The following is a 24365-nucleotide window of genomic DNA, read 5'->3' as shown; positions in this document are numbered from 1 at the left end:
GTAAAAAATTCGCCCAGGTACCCCCAGTATCAAAAATAAAAGTTAATTTTTTAAAAAAGTGAACATTGCAAATATTTTCCACTTATAATCTTTTCTCACTAATTTTTATTAAATAACAACCTCAGATCATTATTATCTAATTTTCTCAAACACTGGTTAGAAGTCAAGAGTAGCAAAAAATTTGTGTAGGGAAAGTTTTTGCTTTTTTTGTTGTTTTTTTGTTTTTGTCTTTTTTTTTTTTTTTTTTTTTTGTATAGGGTAGGGAGAAGTACATAAGCCTAGATGTGAAATGGAAATAGAGAGGCTATGCACTAGGACCTTGGAAAGCCATTTTGTTCATCTAAGATTGTAAAGATAATACATATGTATTGGAAGAGGTGACTGTGACATAATTTGTTCTTATTAATTTCACAGGTTTGAAGAGATTTGTTGACATTTATGATCCAGTTCTACTCACCCGTATTTATCACCTTTGTCTGCAAGAAATATGCTTGCAATCACAAGTACTTCATGTGGCATGCCTTGGATAGTTGTCTACTTCTCTCATTTAAGATTATTTTAAGGCTTTCACCTTTTAAAAATTGTTGATATTATTATAAGGGACCTAAGTTTTTGATGACAATAAAATCTGGAAAGAGAAGACCCTCAAAAAATTACAATTAAAACTACTGTATGATTTAGCAATTCCACTACTGGGTATATATCCAAAGGATATAAAATTAGTATGTCAAAGAGATATCTATACTCTCATATTCATTGCAGCATTTTTCACAATAGCCAAGACACAGAATCAATCTAAGTGTCCACCGACAAATGAATGAATGAAGAAAAGGTGAAACATACACAATAGAATACTATTTAGCTTTAAAAAAAGAGGAAAAGAGGAGAGATCTCTACTTTGGCCTCAGAACATTAAAAAATGCATCAAACAGGTATCAGTATTGTATTTAGTATACCAGAGTCTCTGCAGAGTACCTAATATTCACCTAATAGAATTGAGTTGTAAGTTTTGTCACAATTAGAAATAGGCTTTCCCTATTGTAGAAGCTTTACTTGATTTTCAACACAGTTAACTTTCAGTTTTATAGGATAGCCCTGCATTGGGCACCAGCACCCAAAGGTAAATAAATAAATGCAGTAGGCAGGTGAAATGAAAAAGAACCAAGTGTAAAATTATTTTTCTCATCACAGTTCTTCCAAGGGTAGGGCCTGTTTCCATTCCTCATTGTTTTTACCTGGAAACTTAGCATTAGGCTTACCGGAGATCAGAACAGGAAAGTTTTCTCCTCAGGACATGAACCAAAGATGCCTATTAAGCTTTAACTGTGAAATATTTTAAAGGAAGCTAATACTAGCATCAGCACTCCATGGTGACCAAAACCAATAAAATTATTCTGAGGGTAAAAATTAATACTGATCACGCTCCATAAAGTGGATAGTGTATCTATGTGACCTGACTGTTATAATTAAATAGTTTACACAGACATGCACACTAATTGATTAATAATATAAGGCCCAATTTTAATGGCATAAATATCCTTATGCTAACTGAGCTGCCTGATATGGGTCTCAGGCATTTATTAGCATGAAGAAAGATATTGCCAACTATATAAGGATGCGAAAATAGGGCCACTGTAAATTCAGAATAAAGAATTAAGGTGTCTAGATCTGGCTTATTGCCAGCATCTTGTGAGATTTCTGACTAGTAGCAAGTCCTTTGTTTGACATACTTTTTTACTGTTCCTCATCTTGTCCGGGGTGCCTTACACAGAGAGGGCATGTGCCTTTGTTTGCTTGAATATGTCAAATATAATAAAGTCCAAACTAAAAATTATGAGTCTTTGGTTCCTAATCTATCTTTTGCCTATAGCTGTGTAAGCCTAGAAAAATATTTAATTTCTCTTCCCCTTAGTTTTTGTTCTCTATATATGTTGGACTAGATGAACTCTGAGTACCTTTCTAGCTCCAATATGAGGTGAACCATCCAACGGAGAGGTACCTGTTCAAGTAGACCTCTGCTCTATTTGCCTCTGAGCTTTCATTATTGTAACACTGTGGGTTTTTTCTTCACTCCTTCTACTATGTGCTTTGGATGGAGTTGTCTCCAACCCTGGTTCCAGAGTGGGGCCTGTGGTCAATGCTGGCCCATCAGAGCATTGACTTTGTCTGGCCACAGTCACATGGAAGCAAGCCATAGTCATATGATCCAGTTGAAGCAAATAAAATACAATGATAGCTTGGATTGCTGGGAGAATCAGTCCTAAGAATGCTATGAGATGGGACATGCCGAGACTAACTCAGCAAGCCAGTAAGCAGAAGGCTGAGCAAAGAGAAAGAGAAAAATCAAGTATTGACATTATTTGATCCCGTGAATCAAACTCACCCAGGGGCAATACAATCTGTAAACCTTTCCATTATATGAACCAATGAGTTCTTTTGAGGTTTATGTCAATTTAGGTAAATTTCTGGTCAGTGGCAATGAAAAAAGTACTAACTGTTAATTCCTGCAAATGTCCTGCATTGTGTTTCAAACCCTTTTGTTATCCAAAAAATTTGGCTGTGATATAGGACAGATCTAATGGATCACCTGACGCATGCACCTGGTACTACAAAAACAAGGCCTCTATAAAAATGGAAGAAAAGTTAGGATTGAATTTGTGTTTTATTAATTCAATGAATGTAAATTATCAATCCTTATCCAAAACTAAAGAAGAGAAAAGTCAAATAATGCACCTCCATAGTAGGCTAGTTCTCCAACCTGATCTGATAGATATTTTTTTAGACAGGGTCTTACTCTGTCGCTCAGCTTGGAGTGCAGAGGCACAATTATAGCTCGCTGCAGCCTCAAACTCCTGGACTCAAGGAATCCTCCTGCCTCAGCTTCTCAAGTAATTAGGACTACAGATGTGTGCCACCATGCCCAGCTAATTTTTTTTATTTATTTTTATTTTTTATTTTATTTATTTATTTATTTATTTATTTTCAGAGATGAAGTCTTGCTTTGCTGCCCAGGCTGGTCTGGAATTCCTTGCTTCAAGCAATCCTCCCACTTCAACTTCCCAAAGAACTGGGGTTACAGGCATAAGCCTGTCCCACTCTGGAACCAGGGGTAGAGACAGCTCCATCCAAAACACATAGTAGAAGGAGGGAAGAAAAAACCCACAGTGTCACAATAATGAAAATCTGGAGGCAAATAGAGCAGAGGTCTACTTGAATAGGTACCCCTCCATAGGATAGTTCATCACATATCAGAACTAGAAAGCTCCTCAGAGTTTATCTAGTGGCTGGGCTAATCTGTTAGATTTTCAAAGGCCGCCAAGATCAGTTAAACAATTGCTGAGCTAAAGAAAAGAGCTTACGATTCATCGAGTATCTTTGACATCCCATGTGGTTATTGAAATAAATATTTGTATGCTACTTCATGTCTTTATCCTGATGCCTTTCTCTGTTCCTTTCTCAGATGCAATTGAGCAAAATACATTTTTTCAGCAAGATATATGCCTGAATTTCCCAATGCCTACCACTTAGAACACTAGTTTATGAGAAAACTGATGTACAGTTTTGTCACTGAGTCCACAGGTCTGGGAGAACAAGTTTAAAATCTATCCCTCTCCAGGAAATTTACATGAATATGAAGATATCAAATTCTCTATTTCTTTTTCATGTTATTTAATGCAGCATTTCCCAAACTATGTAGATAAAAGCCATTTCATGCCCCCTTACAATACTTATAAATACATGAGAGAGTAGCATTCCACAGAACCTACTTTGGGAAATACTCATTTAGCTGATGGTCTCAAAACTCTTCAAAAAAATTATAAATATAAACAGAGCTCAGAATCAAGCACTTAAACTTTCCCTTTTATTGGACCTCTATCTTACCTGCTCACCTTCCAATTCCAGTAGAAGCTTGGACCATATAAAGTTATCCATATTTGATGGCTTTGATCCACATCCCAACTCATCCCCTGCTCTGGATGTTTTTCATTTGCCCCTCCAGGTCCACTACTCTTATCTACCCTACTCTGGATCTATGAGGTTGAGATTCATAGTCTGTATCAGTGGAATTCCTTGCTGTCTAGCTTCCCAGTGGGGTTAGACAGTTAGGTTGGTTGGGGTTAGGTTGGGGTTGCCCAGTGAGGCCCACTGGGATATGGGCAGGCAGGAGGGAGGGAGGTCCAATATCTCATGCCACAACTTTCTCTTTGCCTCAGGTTGCCTAGGGTTATATAAAAAGTCCACACTCTCAGTAGCCCTCTGTTTTCACGATACTTTCTCTGGTACAAGGTTTCTAGGCCTTCACACTATTGACATCTTGAGCCGGATAGCTGTTCATTGTATGCATCTGTTTAGCAGCATTCCTGGCCTCTCCACACCAGGTGCCAATAAGATCCACTCAGTCAGGGCAATCCAAAATGTTTCCAGACAAATCAAATTCTCTGACTATTTCTTTTTCATGTTATTTAATGCAGCATTTCCCAAACTATTTAGTTAAAAGCCATTTCATGCCCCCTTACAATACCTTACAATACCAAGGAGTACAATCTCCTCCTACCTGCCACCCCACCATTGAAAACAACTGACAGCAACTCCTTCCAGGTTCCAGGTTTACTACTAAGTGCCCCCCTTGGCACCTTAGACAGGGTTAGTAACATGCCTCTCATTGCTACCATGGCAGTGCTTCTCTGTTTCTGATTAGTTCCCTTTTTTTTGTAAAGAGTCCTTTATTAAAATTCTTTCCAGTTCCCTCATTTGAATACGCTATATATTTGCTGTAGGGACACTGACTGATAAACTCTCCATTCTTCCCCAATCCCACTAAACTGTTTACTGTCCACCACTTAAAAACTCGATCACTTTCTTTAAGTCTTTACACAAGTCCTATTTATAAGAGAAATGGAGTATTAATTAAGAGTCCATGACATATCAAATATAGTGACTGGTACTTCCATATTGTGGTAAGCAGAGGTTGATTGCATCCTGCTCCATCCCAGCATCCATTTTCTCCTTCCAAAAAGCACCCTAATTTGGGTTCAAGTATCCACCACTCCCATCCCATACGTAAAACATGGCCTTCAGGCAGAGTGCCCCCCACTGCTAGCTTCAGAGACTGTTCTAAGGGTAATCCCATTGTCCTTGTAAGTGACTGGCTTGGGAGCCCAACCATGGACCACCTAGTGAAAGATATTACTTAGGTCTCAGACTTGGCTCACTAACGGGCATGTGTTACAATTTGGTCAAATGACCCATGAAGATAGGTTTCATGGGAGTTCTGGGAAAGACATTTTCTCATTTCAAAAAGAAGGCCACCCCAAATGACCTTTTTTCCTCTGAATTTTCTTTGTGCATTTTAAGCCCTAAAGCTCTTGTAGCCATGTCAGTACTCGAATGAGGAAGAAGTCAGCTCAGGAAGGAAGGCAAAATATAGAGAATCCCAAAGAAGTAGAGTCACCAATTCAACCATATTTGACCACTGTCAAACATTTAGACTTTCTCAATTTTGTTATCCAACATATTTCTTCATTTTGAAGGAAATTTGAGTTGGGATTTCTACCACTTGTTACTAAAAGTTTTCTAGCTAAAACATTCATTTGATTGATTCAACAATTGCATATTTTGTGCTTACTATAAACTAGACCCTGCTTTAGGCATTGGAGCTGCTGCAATGACCCCAAAAGACCAAAAGTGACAAGCAGAGTTATGTGGTTAATTTTCACATCATCTGTAAGAGCTAGATGTAAGTGTCAAATGCTGACAGAATTCTCAGCTGAGAGATATTAAGTGACTTGTTTAAAGAGACCAAAGTAGAAAGTGTTGGAACCAGACTAGGCTTGTCCGATGACATGGCCTTTCTATTTCACTCCTCTCAGTTAAAATCAGCCATATCAAATCTTCCATCTGTCACTTAATCTAGACCAGTGACCAGATAGACAAGACATAAATTTGGTAAAATTTGATAAGGAGGAGGCAGTTAGGTAGTCCAAGAGTCTGGAAGAGTCTCCATGAGTTTAAAGGAGAACAACAACGGACTTGGAGTTGCCCTCCACCGATGACTTGCCCTTCTTTGGCTCTTGCTGACTTGCAGAGCCCTCCGAGTGTTGCCCACATTCTCCACCCTGTAGCCTCAGAGCAATCCTAATGGCTCTCAGCTGAGCTAACTTCTGCTTTCTTTGTAGGAGCCTAGAGAACATCTGCATCCTTCTGTACATGTCCTGCTCCCATGTTTACTCTATCCCTACATTCCAACTGGATGCCAGTGTGAAGCTCTGTTTTCAGATTTCCCCTCAATGACTACCACTCTACCAGATGCCCTCCTGGGTTTTCAACCCAGAGAAAGGAAAGCACACACACCTGTCTGATCAATTACCTCCCTTCACGTCTTAACTCTTTCTTCCTCCCACTCACAGAGGGTAGAATGGGCAGGATTTATACTTCTTCATGTTTTTCAGATTCCGTTCCTATTTTACAATCCTGACTCTGACCTTTTTCTGGGACCATAGGGTGGACTGGGTGCAGAGATAGAAGCCACTTGATTATTAATATTCCTCATGAAACATTCCAGAAATAGTGACCCTAGTTCATTACAAATACCAGCACAATGACTAGGTGAAATTGTTTTGGAATCAAATGAAATTACATAAAAGCTGTTGCTAAGATGTAAAGAACCATACAAATGTAAGATAGCATAGTGTTATGCAGTTACAAGGAAACAATCCATTTAGCCATATATTCCAATTTCAATGTATCTTTGTACTGAAGTAAATTATAAAGTTAAATTAAAAATGCCAACTGTATACTATTACAATATGAAGCAAGATATCCATCAACAGATTATATCTGTAAGTTGTTAGTAAATCTCAGACTCATCGAATAATATGTTCAGGTGAGGTGGACTTACAATCAGTGGATCTCAGCCATGGCTGTACAAGAGAATCACCTGGGCAGGACTGAAATAATGACAGGTGTCCAGGCTCTACCTTAAAACCAAGTAAACTATAATTAATTTTTGAGAGAAATAAAATTACATGAAAGAAACAGAAGAAGAAAATAGTTATTGATATAAAATTAAAAATTTTAAAGTTGGACCTTCTCTGGAATATTAAGGCCTCCATATAGATGAGTAAACTAAAGTGAAAAAAAAACAGATTATTCAGATAACCTATAATCATATTTTCAAGGCTAGAGAAATAAAAAGTGATTTTATCTAGATATCATTTTATTTTTAGAGTGAGAAATATGAAGATTTACCAAATTGTCTAAAGTCTTCCTCCACCTAAGATCCCTGAATTACACCAGGACTTTCAAAGATAGGGATGGCATTCCCTTCCAGAATTCTCTGCCCTCTGATTCAAGCATTTCAGCACCAGCACCTGCTTCTCTGCCCATTGCCCAAGTGATAGCACGACTTCAGAGAAATGTGAAGTACTTCTTACTCACACTTAAATTGGCCTAAAACACCAGCTTGATCAGAAACACAGATGCCTGAAATAGAAATAGTCCTGTCTCTCTGGTTCCCAGGGCCAGAAGACAAATGGGATGGGGGCCAGAGCCACAAAGGAGGTGCTGTTGGAGCTGGCATCCCAGCGGCAAAGTGAATCATCACTGTCATTCAAGATTTGTCCAAAACCAACCAGAGCTTAGGGGAAGAGAAGGAGTTTTTGGGGTGTGTGTGTGTTTTTTTTTTTTTTCTGAGACTTTACAAGGATGGTGGTGACAGCAGCTGTGCTTCCTCCCCTTAGAAAGTCATTTTAGCATTAGATTTTCCCTAAGGAAGAAGCAGATGGAGAGAAGCTTGACTCGCACATATGTGGCTGCTGCTGGCATTCCTGCTGCTGCTCCTGACCCTGGATTTTTTGGAGAAATAGGCCTTTGGAGGAGGGAGGGAATGATTATTCAAGAGGCTCTTTTCATACCTGCTGAATTAAAGCCCCAAGGGCAAATTAATGTTAGGCATTAACTGTATACTCTCTGAAATTCTCCTAAAGATGGTAGCAACAGGCTATTATTTTTTGTAAAGTGATGTTAACTCCTGATCTCTTAGTAAACATGGTAGGAACAATGGGTGACAGGCAAGGTAGCTATGCAGATGAATAGCACAGAATTCCTGGCCACAGAGTGGTTATAGTCAAGTTCTTTAGCAGGATGGTGGATTGAATCCTAGGCTGTTTTTACATACTCACCAACATATTTTCCTTTTGCACATAGTCTACTTCCCAACTTCACCCTACAGAGAAGCACCTGCTCCACACTGAGTATATTACCCAGGAGGGCAATGTAATTGGGTGAAAGCAAAGAAATAAAAAAACAGTCTGCCTTTTTTCTGACTTCACTTCCAAAGATTTAAGCCTTGAGGACATACTGAACTTCTATAATGGATAAAACATTTGCTTGAAAGATTCTCTTTTACTGAAGCAGAGAGGAGAGATGAAAGGGGAAAGAATGAGAGCAGAGAGTTTAGTGAGAAAGAAAAGAGAGGGCCAAACCTGTTAAAGCCAGGCAAAATGAAAAATATTTTCAGGAAAGGGCAACCATGACCTTGTTTAAGCATCTGGGAACTGAATGGGAGCTGAATTTTCATCTTCAGACTACATGCTCCCAAGATAATGCAAACAGTTTCTCCTACTGGCAATTGCATCTGCAGAGAGTTTTCCTTTATTAGTAGCCAGCATTTTATCATTGACCACACAGAAGTTGACATCTGTCCTGACCCACAGACTTGGCTTCATCCTTTGTATGTACCTCACATGGACATGCTTTTGTTACACCCAAAAGAATGAGAGTGGCCACTGGTACCTAGGAGGTCCTCACATCTACTGTGTATCAATATTTGGGAGAACAAAACAAAAACTTGTCAAGATTCTCCCTGAGGGAGGAGACTGATAAACATATCCCATTACAGATGTTACAGAAGGAATGATATAAGCATAAATAGAGTCAAATTAGAAAGAAAAAGAAAGGGTCATTTATGTTTCTAGGACAAGAAAAGACATTGTGTCTTTGAGTAGGTGATACTGGGCACCAGTTTAGAAAGATGAATGAGTAGAAGACTTCCAAGTGGAGAGTGCAACAAGGAAAGCATAGCATCCAGGGAAGCAGAAGATGCAAAAGTTGTTAAGACATAGAACTGAAAGAAAATGCAGTATGGAAATAGTAATTAATCACATCAAATGCATTAGAAACCTTCTAAGCATTTACTGAACATGAGAAGCGTTCATTAGAGTTGTCTGTTAGGAGAAGATTGGTGATTCCGATCAAAGCAAAGTCAGTGGATAATTAAGTTCCAAGATAGATTATGCTAAACAGAAGAGTGAACTAGAGGAGGAGAAGTGACAGCATACATGAAAAGCATGGTTCTCAAAGGTGTTCCATCTGACTAGCAGCACCAATATCACCTGGAAATTTGATAGAGATGCAAATTCATGCCCCCTCAACTCCCACTCAGATGTACTGAACCAGAAGATAAGGAATGGGGTCAGAAATCTGGGTTTCACAAGTCATCTAGATGACTTTGATGCTTGCTACAGTTTGGGAACCATTGCTGTAGACTATTCTTGTGATGAACTTAAAATGTTTATTTAATAATACCAGTGAGGACTTTAAACTAAGTGTTTATTTAATAACATTGAGGATTCATTTGTATTAAGAGCTTCTTGGTAAGTAGTGAAATATTTCTTAATGACTTCTGGTAGTGGTTAAGAAAGCTCACCCAATAGATGAAATCAGCAATAGGTATATAAGTCCAAGAAATTTCTAAGAATGGGTGACTAAGAGGTTGAGAGAACAGCTCCAGAGCCAGATAAGGTAACTCAAATGAATGTCAAGATTACAGACTTAAAATGTGTTACCTTAACTGAATCAATTTTGCACCCTTTTCGGAAACAAGTATTTGACCATCTATATATAAAGCCCTCTAGGTGGAGTGGAGGTAGAGAGGAAGCGAGAGGATAGGAAGAGACAGAGAGAATGAAACAAACAAGCATGCATATTTTTGTTCTTTAGAGAGCTGATTTATTTGTGGAGTTGAAAAGTCTATCAGGCCTTTTCGTGCCTTGAAAATATCCCTAAAGACTTTTTATTTCCCATTTAATATCTTCTCTTACTCCCCAAGCTATCTACCAATGACAGTTTAACATCCCAGACACTTTGATATTCAATCCATTCTTAGAACCTGGCAAGAAGCCCTTCCCCTGGGCCCTGTGCTTTAGTGCCCCACTCTGGCCCTCCTCTGAACACATCCATGGGTGTAGGATTGACCTCCTTCTAGCATCGTGAGCTGGGTACCTGGGATTCTACAGGTCCCTGCTCCAATGGCTCCAAGTTTGAGTCAAACATCTGTACCAGCTCTTCCTTGGGTCCCACCTCCCAAAGGCAGGCAGAGGACTGGCCAGCGGGTGGCTGTTCGCTCTTCATATAGATTGAACTTGTGCTTATATAGCCTGTTCACAGCATGAATGTGAGAGTCCTGGGAAATAAAAGGAAACAACCAGTTATAAATAGAGATGGGCAGCTAGCTAAAGAGCACAGGCATGGAGGCCAGGGGCAATGAGGCTGGCTCCTCCTCACAAGGAAAGCTGAGAATTGTAATTCTAACTGGCCTTCTAGATCATAATGAAGCTATGTTTGTCAAAATAGGAAGATAGAACATGTTTTAAACAGTAATAAATTAATTTATAATTTGTAAACACTTAAATGGTTTGTCAATGGTTTCTTGATTCGCACTCTTGCCTCAGGCCCCACAAACGTTGCCGGTAGGCCTGCTAAGTAGTCATGAATACTGTGGTCATGATAAAAAATATTTTGTATCACAAAGTTAATATATTGTCCTTCTTATTTATGAATAAACTTCTGGCGAATTTTCTAATTGTAAACCACTTCCTTGGCATCCAGTCAACAGAATTCCCTACTCCTGTATTCTTGAGAACTTGATTCAAACCATAGAGACCACATAAAGTTGATGGTGCTCATGAGCTTGACCTAAGTACCAGCTGACATTCTGGGTGACATTAGTATATTTTATACAAGAGGAACAAAAAGGAAGAATAGAAAAAAGGAATACACTGAAGAAGAGCTGAAGCCCAATATAAAGAACTTTCATTTTTAACACATAAAAAAGAAAAATGCCAGCCATTACTCAGCTTCATTTTAAAGGTTTAGAATTAATGGCAAAAAAGCAAAAGTCTGATGCATCAATTTGGAAAGAGCTGTTATCAAGTACTAAGTGTCCCTTAAGTAAAATTATGGAAAACTGGAATAGAAATTCAGTGTATTGCACAAATAGAAAATTATGTGGGAGGCATAAAAGATATGTGTTGGAATCTACCTAAGCTCTAAAAATTAGGAATACCCTACTGAAGCTATTCTTAAGTACTTACTGGAGACCACTTCAAGTGACTAAAGCTGACAGTGCAGGTGGGGACTGTGGTGCATTTAAGGCCAAGGGCATATGGAATTGCCCCAAGGCCTGAGGCATATGGAATTGCCCCAAGACCTGAGAGTAATGGAGATCAGTGACAACTCCCACCATCAGAGACAGATAATCTGCATATTACCCCCAGAGACTTTCCAAACAGAGACAGTTTTTAACAGGAATTGTTTATTACAAAGGCAGGCAATTTTAATACCTTCCAAAGTTGAAAGGAAGAACTTAGAACATGTAGCATGTCAGAAGAGTATGTTGGTCTTTGACATACACAGCTTGAAAACACAATTTTTCCGTCTGAGCTAAAAATCACAAGAAAGATTTTAGATCATGGTTCAGTTTCTTGCAGATAAATATTTGAGTTCTAGTGGCTGCACATTGAAGGAATACCATTCATACTTATCAAATGTAATTTTTAGAAAGATCTCAAGTATTATCTACCACATCTTTTGCCAGTTTCATCTGATGGAGTCGGTAGGAAGTGGGGAAGAAAAAAAGTGGTAAATAGAAAAGTGGGGGGGAAGTACAGATGGTAAGGTAACACTAATAACATTTCACATTTGGATGTAAAACTTCCCTATTTAAAGAATTTTTCCAAACTCTGTTATTTGCTCATTATAACCAGCCCATAAGATTGGTATTTTACATTCATTTTACTGAAGAAAAAAAAAACTGGATATAGTATAGGATTAAATGACTTGTCCAAGATCACACAGAACAGCTGTGAGGTTTGGACCAGGATCAACAACATAACTTCTGGTTTCATAACCATAATATTAGTGATTATATTGATGCTGCTGCCACTGACACTTAATGTATTCTGATTGCTATGCGTTCGGCATTGTATCATGTAATCCTGCAAGATAATGAGTTTGGATTAGTTATTGTCTTGATAAAAGAGACTTGGGGATAGAAGTTAAGTAACTTGGCCAAGTCACACAGTTAGCAAAGTGTCAAGAAGACCCAACTAGCCACTTCTGTCTGCCATTATTCTTAATAATTACAGCTCTGTGTGTGCTGCAGACAGGTAAAATTCACCTGCTCATCTTTTGTTTTCAAACATAATGAAGAAATAAGCCATGATTGTCTTTTTCTATTCTTTCACTTTAGTATTCTTTCATGCCGCTCTTCCTTCATTCCACCCAAGTCAACCTTAAGTCTTTTTAAAATTAAAAAAAAAAAAAAACTATTTTAGTGCACTTGGGTTAAACACTAAATTCTTCACATCCCCAAATAAATTTTCAATCATCCTTCTATTGGTCTACATTTCCCTCCAATATAGATATTTTTTATATCCCAAGCAGTTAAATATTGGATCATTTAAGAATGTATTTTCCCATTCCATTCTATGTGTGCTCTTTGAGCTATCAGTGTGGGGTAGAATCTGTCAGTTCCTTCACAGATATTTATAGTCTCTCCTTCTTCCATACAAACAGAACATCGGTTTTTCAACCAAAAAAACCCTATATTTTCCCAGGACCCTCAAGGTAGTGGTGGGCATTAGGCTCAGTTCTGGGTAACAAAATGTAAGCAGAAGACAACTTGGCTATCTGGGAGAGTTTTGTCTTTCCTGATAAGTATCATCGTTTCTCCCTGTTGCTTTCTTCTTCTTCCATCTGTGATACTCAGGGAAGGCTAGAGGTCAAGCATCTTGGATCTGTGAGATGACTGGGTGGATGAAAGTCACATATTAAAAACAGAGGAGCAGGAAGAGACACATCTAAACTCTGATAGCATGAAGAGCCACTGTAACAGTCCTGGATGGCTGATCCCTGGGTTATTTTCTATGAAAGCAAAATAATCCCTTATTTGGATAACCAACTATGATCTGTTTTATGTAGGTGAAAAAACTTTTATCAGACACAGTGTGTTAATGCTGAGATCATAGTGTAACCAAACACACTCGTACAAGAACAAATCTAATACCAACAAAATCAGCAATAATTATATTAGAAGAATATACACTGAGGTTTCAGGGGTGTGAGTTTATATTCCAAAAATGCGAAATCAAAGCTGCTTTCCATGGGCTCTTGGAAAAGCGAAACATTAATTGGCAAGAGATATAATCAATAGAGAAAGCAAACAGATAGTAAATGAAAATACAAGTGTTAAAAACTGATGTAACAGTATAGTATACGGCTGGGTGTGGCGGCTCATGCCTGTAATCCCAGCACTTTGGGAGACTGAGGTGGGAGGATCACCTGAGGTCAGGAGTTCGAGACCAGACTGGCCAACATAGTGAAACCCCATCTCTACTAAAAATGCAAAAATTAGCTGGGTGTGATGGCAGGCTCCTGTAAACCCAGCTACTAGGGAGGCTGAGGTAGGAGAATTGCTTGAACCCAGGAGATGAAGGTTGTAGTGAGCCAAGATCGCACCACTGCACTCCAGACTGCGTGACAAGAGTGAGACTCCATCTCAAAAGATTCCGTCTCAAAAAAAAAAAAAAAAAAGTATAGTATACATGTTTATTTTAGTCATATGCAATTTTCTATGCACATTTAACCCTGTGAGGTGCTAAAGCATATATCGGTGACCTAAATTATCTAGGTAGAACTCTGTTTAAGGCAAAACTGTACATTTGAAAAATGCTTTCTTTGACGTCCCTTATTTTTTTGCGGCTGCTCTACTGAATTCTAATATCCTCAGCCCTCTCTAAACCCTCATGATCTCTGAGGTAGTGTCTCATATTGTTTCCTCTGGCATAGCATAAGACCACCCCCAAAGCTCATTTGCCATGTTTTTCAAACTTTTAGGACATATATAATGAATTATACTAAAATGTTAACTAAAAGATATGTCTCACTTCCACTTTATATAAAATATCCATAAAAACTTAACACATGTTTCTGGTAGGCCTTAAAGGCATGACTAATCACAGGAGTTTTCGGCACCATGGCACCCCAATGGGTCTTTCAGCTCTCCTTAAATGACCCTCTACAGGGAGCTGCCTATCCTTTTTGTAGAGTTAGCACTGTCTCCAGGAAAGGAAACCTCATACAGGCGATGGTTAAAAACAAAAACGAAACCACAACTACAACAAAAAAACCCAGCAGTCATCACTGACCCCTGTCCCTTAGCAAATTCTTTCAGGATATTTAATAAGCCAAAGTTGCCCTTTCCTGAATTTTTACTACTGAGCTCTGCATGGTTCTCCAGTGGGCACTACATAACTAAAAAACAACCTTACTTTGGTTTTATGGCATCTAATCTCAAGCACAGAAAGCCAGTAGTTTCTGTAATTCAATGCACCGTTTTCCTTTACTAAATTTTGCATTGTGTTATTACACTTGTTTGTTGAGTCCCTTAGGATATATGGATTAAAATGGCTATTAGAGTAACTTTCATTTCTATTTAATTGAAAGTTGCTGGTCAGACAAGTGTTCTATGTAATTGTTCACATGGGATGTTAAAAAAAAAATCCATACTGTATTTTCCCACACCTAAGCAGATCTGTATGATTTTCTTCAACTTTGATATGTACTTTTTCCCCAAACAAACTCTGAACTAAATGACCTCACCAGTTTAGTTTAAAGCTCTAACCTGGAAAAGGTTTTGCTCTTGAGATTCTTTTGTGAGTTTAAGCCTCTCTTTTCAAATTGATTGGTGGATGAGAAAATTGAACATTCAAGTCTTTATGATGAATGATTTTTTAAAATCAAATAATTCTAATTTCATATGGCTCTTCTTAATAACTTTTTATAATAGCATTCATTCTCTCCATTGTTCCCACTTGTTGTCCATTTACAGAATGAAATTCAGCATTTGCTAAAATGAAGTACCCGATGAACAATTACACTTAATGTGTATTTTCTCTTTTTCTGTCTCTTAGTGTATTGAAGTTATGGATTCAGACAGAATCTCTTTGCGAATGTGGACAGCAGACTGCACTCTGTCTTTTCATGCTGTCATATTCCTTTGTTGATATCTCTGTTTTAAGATGAGTTTGCCCCATGCATCACCAATTGTCTTTTGTTTTCACCCTGTAGGGAAGACTGGGCTAATCCATATGTCACTATGAAACTTCAGGCCTCTCTGTCTGACAGGTAGCAAGCTTGACAGCAATCTATTGAAAATGCATTTTAGACAGCAATCTATTGGAAACGCATTTTAGACGATCATTTTTCCAGTCTAATTTACTCTTAATAAAATGACTTTGAAGACAAGAGGTCCACTCTGTGTTGGTTTGTTTCTTTCAGATAATTACATTTTGAGAAAGACACACTGACAGTTTTCACAAATACAAGATGATGAAATTCCCTTGGGAATGAAATGAGATAGCTTCACAATAAATAGCATCTTTTAGCCTAAGTGATCCCAAAGCACTTTGGCAACTGTGGACATTCATATGACTCCCCAGGCGAAGAGAAGCAGCCAGACGCTTATCCAAGTCTTACAGCAAGACACATTCTATTGCATGCAATGGAAAAACACAGCACCCACCCTCACCCCATGCACATACCTTTACATCTTTACAAAACAAGGCATATTTCTGTAGTGTATGTATGTGTATGTATATGTTACAATTGCTGGCAAAAGACTACGAATATATATGCATACAAAATATAAAACTGTATACATAAAAGTAATAGCATCAAATTATTTTTAACATGGCTTCATTTTAAAAATTCACTTGATGCTGCACATTTACTCAGAAATCATTTTTTCTCCCTCCGAAGAAAATAATGATAATAAAAGTTAATACCTACTGTCCGTTTATCCATATTCTGTTACCCTCAATAAGTCATTAACCAGATCTCCAAATTGAAAGAACAACTCCTTATACAATTTACCTCACAGAAAATTTTGATTACATTTTGCCAAATGGATACATAATCATCCAGTAAAGAGTATTAATTTATAAGGTGGGTGGTATTTTTTAAGTAGTTACAATTTTGCTAAAATTTTAAAAACCCTCAAAGATTGTTAAACTGTATCATCAGGACCATCAACTATTAATTGTGGTGATTGGACAAAAACTGTCTATTCTATACTTAAAACATAGTACAAAGGAGATACATTTGTTTTAAAAACTTAAATGTTCATCCATGTTATTTTGCTATATCAATAATAATTAGATTTTAAAAGGGAAGAAAAATACAATTACATTTTAAAATTGGGAAAGAATGGTTAATTTTACTTCTCTGTTTAGCTAAGACACTGAATGCATAGATTCATTTTTACTTATATTAATTATCATTTTGATAAAAGACAGCAACGGTATTGTTATTCTTGCCAAAATGAAGTTCGGTAACAGAACCTTAACACTGAGAAAAGAACAGGGAAGCAAACATGAAAATGACTGAGTGAAAATGACTGAGTCTCTGGGAATATTCATGTCCTTCATTTGGCTCTTTAGCATGATTCTAAAGAGGAAAACATTAAGACCTTTTCCCAGGAAAGGTTTCTCTCTCTCTCTCTCTTTCTTTCTTTCTCACTCTCTCTCTCTCTCTCTCTCTCTCTCCCCCCCCCACCACACCACCAATAAAGAGCAACACCACCACAGATTCTGGGAAGTTGGAGTATGAATTTTAATTTGTTGAAATTGCACCTGAGGCTGTGCTATATAGTCTCAGAATAGTGGAAGATTTGGATTCTCCCCCCAAAAATGCGCGTTAATATTTAAAATATAATGTTTTGGTGCCATCTGGTGTATAAATTGCAGGTTTGCAGCTTCACTTAAGCATCTAATAAAATGCTTTTGAGGAAGGACAGAAGAAAAAGCCAGAGGACTGAAGGAAGAAATTATTAATCTTCACGTGTCACAAATAATGTGGAGCTGGTCACAAGATATGCCGGGAATTAGTAGTAATGAGATGAAGGAGAGGCAGAAGTCAAGATGGAGGGATGAGGGTATGGGAGCAAGTGGTGTTGAAGCCAAGCTAGCAAGAGCGCAAACAAGGACAGAGCAGCAGCATGGGCCTCATATATCAGGAGGGCTACACATTGTTGTCTGAGTCAGGGTCACAAGCCTAAAGCACCTGAGCCAACTGAAGTCTACCTGGGCAGCTGGACTTCTGGGATCCGTGGAAAGGAGGGAAAGGTCAAATCTTAGCGACCAAAAGTCATTTCCAGCAAATGACTCTGGATAGCAGCAATTGATCAGAGTCTGTGAAGACTCAGTTTTCCAAGTGGAAAATAATTGAGGCAGAAATTGAAAAATTGGGGGCTAGAGTATTGGCAGGAACTGAGTTGAAGGGTCAAAGCTAAAACTCCATTGCTAAAAATCTTTGGGGACTCAGAAGTACCTCAACTCAAAATTCATGTACTTTCCTGTCATCGGCCCAACCCTAAAACTAATAAACAATCAAACAAATAAACAAACTGTTCCTAGTTTTCCTTTTTCAAAGATGGCAAACTGTCCAGTTTCCAAGCCAGAAAAATAAAGTCTCTTCACGGCATTGCCATTTCTCATGCCGCATATCTAGTCAATTCCAAAGTCTTGTTGATTTCTCCCCTTAAATAACTTTTGAATCTGCCCGTCTCCCATCACTGACACCACCTGGTTCAAGCAACTGCTATGTCACCTGGTTGACCACTTCTTGATTTCTCCACCACCGTCCACTTCTCCAACTTCTAACCTACTCTCCATAGCATGGTCAGGGCTGTAGTTTTAAAATGCAATCTGATCATGGTGCCACTCTTACTTAAAATGTTTCCGTCACAACATCCCTCCCTCAGGATAAATGCCAGATTCTGACATGTACTGCAAGTCTCCGCATGATTAGGCCCCTATTTTTCTAGTCTGTACCCTGCCTTGCCCCTGTGCACTCAGCTCTAATCACTGTGGCTTTCTTCGCAGCCCTTTCTTCCTACTGCAGGATCTTTGCATATGCTACTCCTGCAGCCTGGGCTCTCATGTCTTCCCGCTGCATCTGGTTAACTCCTATTCATCTTTCAGAACTCAGTTCTAGATCCTTGATTCTCCCTTGCCTTTTTAAGTCAAAGGCCCTGATCTTGAATTCTAATAGCTCCAAATTTCTCTCATTTGGGCAAAAATTACACTTGCGATTTTATTCTTAGAAATCATTTGAATATTTATCTCCCCCACCAGAATGTAATTCTTATGAAGACAGAGACTACATATATTTTGGTTCATTATTATATATCCTGGGACTAACAAAGTTCCTGAATTAATAAATACCTGATACGAAGGAAGAGAGATAGGAAGAAAACAAGGAAAGAAGGAAATTATAAAAATTGTCACAGTAGTAAAAGCTAAGTTTTTCTAAAACTCAATATATAATTAAAAGTTTGCTTAAGAAGATCATCCTGAACCTTCTTTATGATCCAATATATATTGTAAATGCCCTTCTATAATCCTAACAGCTACAGGCTCATGTAATGTAGTTGTTAGGCATGGCGCTGCTCAGGCCAGACAGCCAGAGGTCCAATCACAGCTCCTGTGCTTACCAGCTGGAGATCTCAGCCAACTACCTTCTCCTCTCTAATGCTCAATTTCCTTATGCATAAAAGAGGAATAATAGTTCCTGCCTTACAGAGTTGAGAGAAACAAATGAGGTAGCTCAAATGAAGTATTCAGCAAATTCTCCAGCAATACTAGCTTTTATCATCCTCCATAAGTGAACCCTGTTGTAACACCCTATCACTTATGGCCGTCAAATCCAGACACATTTCCTTTGCCTCTGCTTTCCCATTCTTCCCGCTTCCTGCCATCTGGTCTTATCATGGCGAAAACACTCCTCAGCCTCCAAGACCTCATTCAAATGCTGTCTTCTCTAGAAAGGCTTCCATGCCCTTTCGTAAAAACTCATATATATATTTAGTTAGTGTATCCTATATTGCCCCATTCATACTTGATGAACTCATGCATAACACTTATAATAGGTATATATAATAAGCACCAAATGGTCTAACTTTTGCTTTTAAGATTTTTATTTTAAAAAATCATTTAATTATCTGTAGTACAAGATACCTAATTTTGGAACTAGATTCATGTCTTTTTGTGCAATTTTCTCAATCCTGTTACTTCCAACTATCGTAATAGTCATGACAATTATTTAGCATTCACTGTATGATCACAAGGCGCTATTTTAAACCACCCTAGGGGACTGTGTGGGAAAGTCAAAGGACGGCAAGCAATACAGTCTGTGTGCTGTGAAGAAAAAAGAAATTAAAACAGGGATGGAGGAGGAAGTGGCTTGCTGGAGGACAACACATTGCTTGCATCACTGGAAGAGTCCCAGTGCTGGCTTTCGAAGGACACTCAAAAAAAATAAAAGAAAAAAAATGACAAGGGTATAGTGAATCTTCATCACCCGCCAGTCTCGGTGATCACGATGCCATCTTACTACAGTACCAAAGAAGTGAGAACTTTTCTTTCCCTCCTTTCCCACTAGAAGAAGATTCAGATGAGATAGAGAAGAATTTCTCACTTGAAATCAAATTCAGAGATTTTGTTGTTACATGAGAGCAGACTATTTTCAGAATTGAGGTAGGGTTTACAACCTTGAATATCTGAAAGTCTTTTAAATATCCAATATGTAGCAGAAAATTCACCAGTCAGCTTGTATGTCCAATTAGCAGCAGGGAAAGTACTTTCCTACTGAATAAATTTTAAAAGGACAGTGGAAGATAAAAATAAAGATGCTTTCTGATTATATCTCATGATATAATCTGCTTGTTCAACGTATTATTTACTTTAATTCTCGTAATACTATAAGATAATCTTAGTACGACTAAGTACCATTCCCATTTTAAAGATGAGAAACTAATGCATTGAGGGTTTAGATAAGTTTGGATTCATAATACAAACTCAGTATTTGAGCTCACGTTATGCTTAGCCACTCCACCATAGGTGCCTCAATATATTATAATCTTATGCAAGCACATTAAACATTTTAAGTTTATTCTTTATATTTATAGTTTCTCTTCTTCTCTTAAACCTACATCAGAGCTCATTTTACTGATTCCCTGAAATTTTTGGCAGCTCCCTGAAAACTGCCTGGGATCCCTCCTCCCTAGAGCACCATGAAGCCAGTTTCCCCCTCTCCAGGCCATGGAAGGGCTGCCAGAAGAAGGCTGTGGGTAAAGATTTCTATTTCTCTGGATCCCACAAAATTATCTTTCTTTCTAAACCTTGGAAAATCCCTTTTCAGTCTGGGGAACAGTGTCTCTTTCTGTAATTCCTTACCTTTAAGTAGACTGGGACCAGATCTTCTTTGTATTAAAAAGTTGGATTTCCAGATTTACTTTAAAAAAAAAAAAAAAAAGGGAAGCTTGGGTGCCCTGGGCTCCTATCTCACAGAACTAAAGCTGGGGCAGGGTAATACCCACCTTTTTTACCCAGGCCACTGCCCTCCAACTCGCCACAGACCCCTCCAGCTCACCACTCCTGTTATTTTATCTGCCAGACTCCTCTAAACATTTGGATTTCTGAAACTTGGCTTTGGATTTTGGAAACCAAAGTCAGGAAGGTTTGTTGTGACTCCTTTGGAAAATGTCATAATTTTCCCCAGAAAGGATGAAGCAAAATAAGCTATCTGCTGTTCTGGATGACAAAGGGAAAGAAAAATAGGACAAGATGGGGAAAAGAGGAATGGGCACAGTGGCTCATGCCTATAATCTCAACACTTTGGGAGGCCAAGATGGGCGGATCACTTGAGACCAGGAGTTCAAGACCAGCCTGAGCAACAGAGGGAAACCCCATCTCTACCATAAAAAGTGAAAGAAAAAAAAAATCACTAAGTGTGGTGGTATGCATCTGTCGTCCCAGCTACTTCAGAGGCTGAGGTGCGAGGATCATTTGGGCCCAAGAGGTCAAGGCTGCAGTGAGCTGTGATTGTGCCACTGAACTTCAGCCTGGGTAGCAGAATGAGGTCCTATCATCACAAAAAAGCCGGGAGTGGGAGGAGTGTGGAAAGAAAACCCTTAAAATTTGATCCACCTGCTAACTTTCTCTCATGAAGAAAATTCACTTCCCTTCATGTACACCTGAATTTGTAATCTGAAATGCACACCTGCTACCACTGAAACTTAATAGCTATGTTCAACATTCTGCATTGCACACAGTAGCCTACCATAAATATTTTGGTTTGGGTTTTTTGCTTGTTTGTTTTTTGTTTTGAGAGAGGTTGATATTACTCCCAATATCGCAGGGGGTGTACAACCCCTGTGATATTGTTTTGTTACTTTTAACGTCACAGGGGGTGTACACCCTGTGATATTATTTGTAATATCCTGAGGAGATATTACTTCAAAGTGGATGTGCACATGGTGTACCAATGTATTCGTAATATTTTAGGTAGTTATTACTTCTAATATCACAGTGGATGTACACCCTGTGATATTTTTCATAATATTTTAGGGAGATATTACCTCTAACATCACAGTGGGTTTACTCCATGTGTGTACACCCTGTGATATTATTTGTAATATCCAAGGGAGCTATTACTCCTAATATCACACAGTGCGTGTACACCTTGTGATATTATTTATAATAATCTAGGAAGATATTACCCCTAATATCACAGTGGGTGTACACACTGTGATATTATTCATAATATCCTAGGGGGGATGTAACTCCTAATGTCACAGTGGATGTACATCCTGTGATATTTTTTGTAATATCCTAGGAGGATGTTACTCCTAATGTTACAGCGGGTGTACACCTGTTATATTATTTGTAATATCCTAGGGGGATGTTACTCCTAATGTCACAAAGGGTGTACACTCTTTGATATTATTCATAATATCCTAGACATATGTTACCCCTAAAGTCACAGAGGGTGTACACCCTGTGGTATTACTCATAATATCCTAGGGGAATGTTACTCCTAATGTCACAAGAAGTGTACACCCTGTTATATTATTCAGAGTATCCTACTGGGATATTACTCCCAATGTCACAGGGGGTGTACTCCTTGCGATATTATTCATAATATCCTACCGGGATGTAACTCCTAATGTCACAGGGGGTGTACACCGTGTGATATTATCTGTAATATCCTGTAAAGATGTTACTCCTCATGTAACAGGGGGTGTACACATGGTGATATCATTCATAATACCTTAGGGGGATGTTACTCCGAATGTCACAGGGGGTGTACACACTTGATATTATTAGTATCCTAGGGGAATGTTACTCGTAATGTCATGGGGCTGTACCCTCTGTGGTATAATTTGTAATATTCTAGGGGGATGTTACTACTAATGTCACAGGGAGTGTCCACCCTGTGATATTATTCCTAATATCTTAGGGGGATGTTACTCTTGATGTCACATGGGGTGTACACATGGTCACATGTCACCATGTGTGTACAACCCCTGTGGTATTATTTGTAATATCCTAGTGGGATTTTACCTTTAATGTCACCGAAAGTGTGCACCATGAGTGTACACCTTCTGCAATATTATTTGTAATATCCTAAGGGGATGTTACTCCTAATGTCACAGGGGTGTACATCATGTGTGTCCACACACTGTGATATTATTCATAATATCCTAGGAGGATGTTACTCCTAATGTAACTTGGGGTGTACACACCTTGGGGTGTATAAAATGTGTGTACACCCCCTGTGATATAATTTGCAATAACCTGTGGGGGTTTTACTTTTAATGTCACAGGGGTTTTATATCATGTGTGTACAACCCTTGTGATGTTATTTGTAATACGCTAGGGGGATATTATTCCTAATATTTTGGTAGATGTTACTCCCATGAAACAGGGGGTAATATCTTTCCTAATATCTTAGGGCAATGTTACTCTTAATGTCACAGGGCTTGTACATGATGTGTGTGCAACCCCTGTGATATTATTCATAATATCCTAGAGGGATGTTAATCTTAATGTAACTTGGGATGTACAACATGTATGTACACCACCTGTGATATTATTCCTAATATCCTAAAGAGATGTTACTCCTAATGTCACAGGGGTTGTACACCATGTGTATATTCATAATATGCTAGGAAGACATTTCTCCTAATGCCACAGGGGATGTACACCATGTGTGTACACCACCTGTCATATTATTCATAATATCCCAGTGAGATGTTACTCCTAATATCACAGTGGGTGTACACACTGTGTGTACACCCTGAAATATTATTTGTAGTATCTTAGGCAGATGTTACTCCTAATATAATAGTGGGTTGTCAACCCTGGATTATTATTCGTAATATTCTAGAGAGACATTACTCTTAATATTACAGTGGGTTTACACCTTGGGATATTATTTGTAATATCTTGCAGAGATATTACTACTGATATAATGGTGAATGTACACCCTGGGATATTATTTGTAATATCTTAGGGAGATATTACTTCTAATATCACAGTAGGTGTAAATTCTGAGATATTCATAATATCCTGGGGAGATACTACTCCTAATACCTCAGTGGATATACACCCTGGGATATTGTTCATGATATCCTGGGGAGATATTTGTCCTTATATCACAGTAAGTGTACACCATATGGGTAAACCCAGGGGTATCATTCATAATATCCTGAGGAGATATTAGTCTCCCAATATCACAGTAAGTGTGCACCATGTGTGTACACCCTGGGATATCATTCGTAATATCCGGGGTAGATATTATCCTTCTAATATTGCATTGGGTGTACACCATGTGCATACATCCTGGATATTGTTCGAAATATCCTGAGGAGATACTACTTTCCTAATACCACGGTGGGTGTACATTTGTTTGCAACCTGGGATATTATTCATAATGACCTGCAGAGATATTACTCCCCTAATATCACAAAGGGTGTGCGCCATATATATACACCATATGTGTACACCCTGGGATATTATTTGTCATATTTTGGGGAGATATTACTCTCCTAATATCACAGTGTGTTTACACCTTATTTGTATATCCTGAGATATTATGTGTAATATCCTGGGAAGATATTTCTCTTCTAATATCACAGTAGGTGTTCACCATGTTTGTACACCCTGGAATATTATTAGTAATAT

The 24365-nt window shown here is 38.4% G+C and overlaps 1 long non-coding RNA gene across 1 annotated transcript in view; it reads right to left on the bottom strand.

Annotated features, from left to right (window-relative positions):
- LOC144339046 (uncharacterized) overlaps positions 1–24365 on the bottom strand; it is a 106042-nt gene that overhangs the window by 17128 nt on the left and 64549 nt on the right. The window contains exons 2-3 of the long non-coding RNA XR_013413627.1: positions 10282–10462; positions 6899–6977 (exon numbers count right to left, since the gene is read on the bottom strand). This is a non-coding gene — a long non-coding RNA (uncharacterized LOC144339046). The remainder of the gene's footprint in view (positions 1–6898; positions 6978–10281; positions 10463–24365) is intronic.

The sequence above is a fragment of the Macaca mulatta genome, chromosome 2, assembly GCF_049350105.2.
Source record: "Macaca mulatta isolate MMU2019108-1 chromosome 2, T2T-MMU8v2.0, whole genome shotgun sequence".
Taxonomy (NCBI): domain Eukaryota; kingdom Metazoa; phylum Chordata; class Mammalia; order Primates; family Cercopithecidae; genus Macaca; species Macaca mulatta.
This window is presented reverse-complemented; position numbering and strand designations above follow the sequence as displayed.